This window comes from Thunnus maccoyii, chromosome 8 (assembly GCF_910596095.1).
Source record: "Thunnus maccoyii chromosome 8, fThuMac1.1, whole genome shotgun sequence".
NCBI classification, from domain to species: Eukaryota; Metazoa; Chordata; class Actinopteri; order Scombriformes; family Scombridae; genus Thunnus; species Thunnus maccoyii.
This window is the reverse complement of record NC_056540.1, coordinates 13342797-13347864: the sequence shown is the minus strand read 5'-3', so window position 1 is coordinate 13347864 and position 5068 is coordinate 13342797. Positions and strand designations below refer to the sequence as shown.

Below are 5068 nucleotides of genomic sequence, written 5' to 3'. Positions count from 1 at the left end.
TTGTAGGCAGACCACTGTTGTCTTGCACTTATTCTGTGCTTATTTATAGACTGAACATAGCCTTTGAATAACTAAACTGCCAATGTTGTAGCTGTTGTTAGTAACATTGAAGGGTTAGGGTTAACATTAATCTAGATAGGAGGTTCCATATCAAGAAAAATTAAACTCGCAAATAAAAAAAAAACAGAATTTCAGGCCTTTTTCTACAAATTCTATTTTGTGTCAGAAAATGCTTTGATATCCATTTTTTTCAAACAGACTGACAAAACCATTTTTAAAGAAAGCCCTGTTTTTTGTTTGAGAGTAAGAAATCGATTGAGACAAAAGTACACTGATTTATTTAATTGGACCTTTTGCAGTGAAAATGTCAACTTCAAAACAATTATTAATGAATTGGTCTGTTACTACAGGTACTAACTACTCATGGCAGCTCCCATCACACATGTGAATGATCTCAAGAGTGAGAGGTTGCCATTTAATAAAGTGCAAAATTTCCCTTGGAAATGAGAGGAAACTAAATAGGCTTTTTGAAGCGCAGAATTATATTACTGTATATAAGAACTGTATATCAGCAAGCCTTTCATGCATAAGATTTCTTCCACAAATGCTTTCTCTTGTCATGTGGGATTGAGCAGGTGAACCCAAATGCAAACACTGTACTAGTAGGTAATGGTGAAATAAGTGAATAAGTCTTCATTTGCTTGAGCAGGTACAGATGGTGAGATGGAGGCTGGCTGATGTTAGGGCTGAGGTGAGGGGGAAGAGTCTGAGAAATGTCCAATTTCTAGGATGAGAGCTGACTTGGCGGGCAAGCAGGCAGGTATTCCTGGAGACAGAGAGAACAGGTGTAAGGCAAGCTGCAGGCAGGCAACCAAACTAACTAGCTAGCAGACTAGGCAGGAAGGCAAATAAACTATTTTGCAGGCAAAGCAGACAGGAAAACAAACAGGAAGACAAACCGTGAATGGCATGGCAATTCGGCAGGGACTGGCTGTCTGTGCAATCTCCTTGTAGTGGAGTGATGATGGCTTGATGACAGGCAGGTGAGCTGATTCCATACTAAGCAGCAGGTGTGGAGGGAGAGAGAGCCAGAGAACAAACACGCCTACACCACACACACAGACAGACTGAGAGGAAAAACACCAGGAAAACACAAGGGCTAGGCTATGATCTTTTAAATCATTTTAAATCTACCAGAATGGAAAAAAGATGACTGAGTTGTTTTTTCTTTTTCTTTTTTATGGTCTTTAGCCTGTATGTTTTAACTTCAGGCTTTTGTCTTCAATATAATCAAAACAGTCAGTCAATATGTCATTAGGCAGTATAGCTGGGTGTCATGTCAGGTCAGCCTGAAGTCAATGTGGATATTAACTGTCTAATTTCTCATTCTGTTTTCATTGCTCAGCCACTCATGAAATTCAGTGCTGTGTGACCCCTGAAAATGATGAGGAGGATGAGGAAGACTGACGTGTGTACATACAGTAAATCTGCAATGCAAATTTGACTGCTGAAGGTGATGGAGTCATTATCTTGCAGTGGAGCGTCTGTGTGTATGCTGTGTATACATGGGTTACACAGCATTGTAAACCACAGGGATCAGAGAGGAAAAAGGGTTAATTGACTGTTAAGCCTCCATGCTGTAGAGATCAAAGACTTTCAAGTCTTATGATCACAATCAGCACCTTCCCCATGCAAGCTGCTGTTAGAGCCTCTCGGGCAAGGTCACCGCTAACAGAACTTTGGATTTGTTAGGATTTCAGCTGTCTGTATGTATCTGTGTGCACCTGTGTGTATTAGTGAGTGTTAGCAAGAGTGACACTGAACAGAGTCTGTGATCTGACAGTAATGGCAGCCCCGTCCTGGTTAATTAGATTTATTTGATGCAAATTAAAAATCCAAAATGTATGTGTTCATCATTTGCACGCTTTTTAATCTAGCATATGAGAAGTAACAATGCCACTTCATAATAGGGAATCCTCTGAAACGATTTAAAGTCTAACTGAAATCACATTTAATCATCTTTCTTTGCAGTCAAAATAATGTCAACATGTTTTTTTAAATGTATTGTTGATTTTGTATAATTTGAATGAAGAAAAAAGGTATTTGAAATTGATTGAAAATGCTCCCTTTTGTCTCAGATGGCTGGGCAGGAGGCTTGTTCGATTAGGTTGCAGGCTAAGGCTACACTGTACAGAACCAAGATAAAATAAACAAACTGCTGTTAACAGTCATGGACAGACAGTGTGTTACTAACAGGAATTTTGAAAAGCAATGACCAAATCAGCATCTAATGGGTCCAAAATGACATTTGTTTACATGCGGTTTAATGTGTTGCAACTGAGCAGCTAATTAGCTATCAAGCTACTAACTGACGTTAGAGGTACGCTTTTCTCCAGTGAATGTTTGTTTGGTGGCAAGCTAGGGTGCAGGACAAGACATGTGTTCATGTTTATAAGTTAAATAAGAAGGAGACTTTAGCAGAAAAGCTAATGTGGGTTGTTGTTCAGAGTCTGTGGCTCTTTTGTTGTGTAGCCGGCTGCTAACAGGCTCAGTGTGACTGTCTGCTCTGCCTATGATAGAACTTATCATTATCGCTTTATGTAAGATTTGATTTGCTGTATCAAAATAAGATCTCCAACTTATGTAAGCAAATAGCGGAACAGCATTTAATCAAAATAATGTAAAACAGCGCACAATTATGAAATCAAACAATTTCAAATATTAATTTCTCCCTTTTGGTTTCAGATAATTTTTCTCAAAGGAGAACACAGGACAAGGGTTTTACAGCGAAGATATGTGTGCTGTAGTAGACAAAAAAAGGCAATTTAATTTCAGTTGGACTTAAACCTGCAGTGCGGAACTTTTACATATAAATGAATGTCCGTTATATTCAAGCCCTTGCCAAATATGTCCACACAATGCTGATTAAGCCTATCACCGCCAGATAAATCTTTCTATATTTCACAGTATACTGGAGTTCTTAATCTGGTGTTGGGTTTGACATTCTCGCACTGGCTGGATGAATGCATACTGTGCATGCACTATGGCCAGAGCATGTGCACCAGAGACTTCCACTGGCTGAGCCAGCTAACTTCCGGTTAGCTCTCTGCTAACTTGAATGGGGATAAAGTAAATAAATCGCGCAGCTCTTATGTGATTGGACCGAATGGTTCTAATAGTGAAATTAGTCATTTTGCAGGGGCTGTATGACGCTCAAAACTCCTGCATTCTAATCGTTAATAAATAGTTTGCTTATGCTTAATAGATCAGTAATGCACCATTAATGAGAACAACATTTTGGTTGCCAAGTTGTGAATAATCTCTCTGTATGGTATTTATCCTCTTCCAGCAACACACTTGCTTTGTCTTTTTAGCTAGCTCTTTAATTTAGCAGGTAGACCCCTCCACTTTGGCTACTTATCTTCTAGGAAATGGTTTTAGGCATTTGGACCAAAATCCATTTATTAACAATGTCCATAAGTAATTAATATTGTGGCCACTTAACTGTGGACAGTATTTTGCCTACCCATGCATCATGAGCACATGCTTTGTGTTTCATCACTGTGAGATCCAAGTAGCACTTTCCCCCTTGCTTTTTATTCAATCTGCTAACATTTTGGTCAGTGGGTTGGAATCCCGCTTGCAGGGACCAATGACCATTAGTTTGTCTTGACTGATAAGCCTCATCATTTACCTCACCTGTAAAGCTTACTATAGCATAAATGAAATAAGATGACTCCCCCCAATCCCCTTTTCCAACACCTTTTTTTGGAAAAAGACCTTTTGAAGATAACAAACACTTCAGACTAGTCCTCTTGGAAAGGTTTTCCTAAGGTCATAATATAAATTCCACATCTGTGTACTTGTCCAAATATTTTTTCAAGTGTAGCTAGTGTTTATCAGTCACATACACACACACTCTTCCTTATCAGACTCTTGGAAGCAGCCACAATTATTTTCTCTGGCAATTAGCATATTTCAGACTTTTTATCATTTTGAGCACTGCATCTTGATGTGTTTGTGACATTGGTAATTCTAGGCTGCTTGACAGATAATTTGGTCACCAGGAGATGCATCCTAAACACTTTCATGGCTGACTAACTCTTTTACACACAATATGAAGGGACTTGAAGAAAGCCTGCCAACATTAACGGTACAAACAACCCAGTGCAACACTCTCTGCAGGAGCCAGTATCACACCTGATAATCAGTATGTTGTGAATATGTAATTCTCTGGTCCTTAGATATAATACTACCCCTATACTTTTGCAGACTTATATTCCGGAAAAAGAATATTGTCTCATATTCACCTATAGTATATAATGTTTTTTTTATAATGTAAGATGAACTATAATGTTTTCTAAAATTATGCCTGTGATGTCTTCTCTGCACTTGGGTTCTATTAATCAACTTCACAAACTTATTAACAGCAGATTATGATTACTGAAAGGATCTTTTATTATTAACTTAATAATAATAGCAATAATAATAAACCCATGAGCCTTTATTATGACTAAACACCAAAGGGATTTTTTCACAACCTGCACCCCAAAGGTTGTTCTTTTTAATGGCTCATAACATCCTCTATAAAGCGTAAGTTGATGGTTTATAATTACAATTAATTATTTGTCACAATTGTTTAATTATTTAATTAATAAAGTGACTAGTTGCACTCTATAAGTTGCATGATCCTGCTTCATGTGACTGGATTTGTATAGTAGACCTTTATGACTGCTGTAATACATCTGTATGTGTGAAAGAAGGTGATATGTGTGAGTGAAATGTAGGTACCAGTGCATTTCTAATCCAGAGGTCTGCCAGGAGTGCACGAGCAAGAGAGAATTACCATCTGTTAGTCCTCTGCCAACATCCAACACAGTACTAACCGTCTTCCTCATGCATAATTACCCCCACACACACTCCATGAGGCTGATTCTTCTCCATGAGGTTGCCTCAGCTCATTGCTAAAGCCTGATTTAGCAGCAGATTACAGAGTTAGATTAACACAGTCAAGCATCAGGAATTGCTTTTGAAAACAGACCCCAGTTCAGTACAGACCTGTTTCCCC

General features: G+C 38.4%; 1 long non-coding RNA gene across 1 annotated transcript; it reads right to left on the bottom strand.

Annotated features, from left to right (window-relative positions):
- Positions 1 to 321: 321 nt before the first annotated feature.
- Positions 322 to 1499, bottom strand: LOC121902199. Its single transcript, XR_006097489.1, has 2 exons — positions 960 to 1499; positions 322 to 826 (listed from the first exon to the last, which is right to left on the bottom strand). It is a non-coding gene; the product is annotated as an uncharacterized LOC121902199 (long non-coding RNA).
- Positions 1500 to 5068: the final 3569 nt, after the last annotated feature.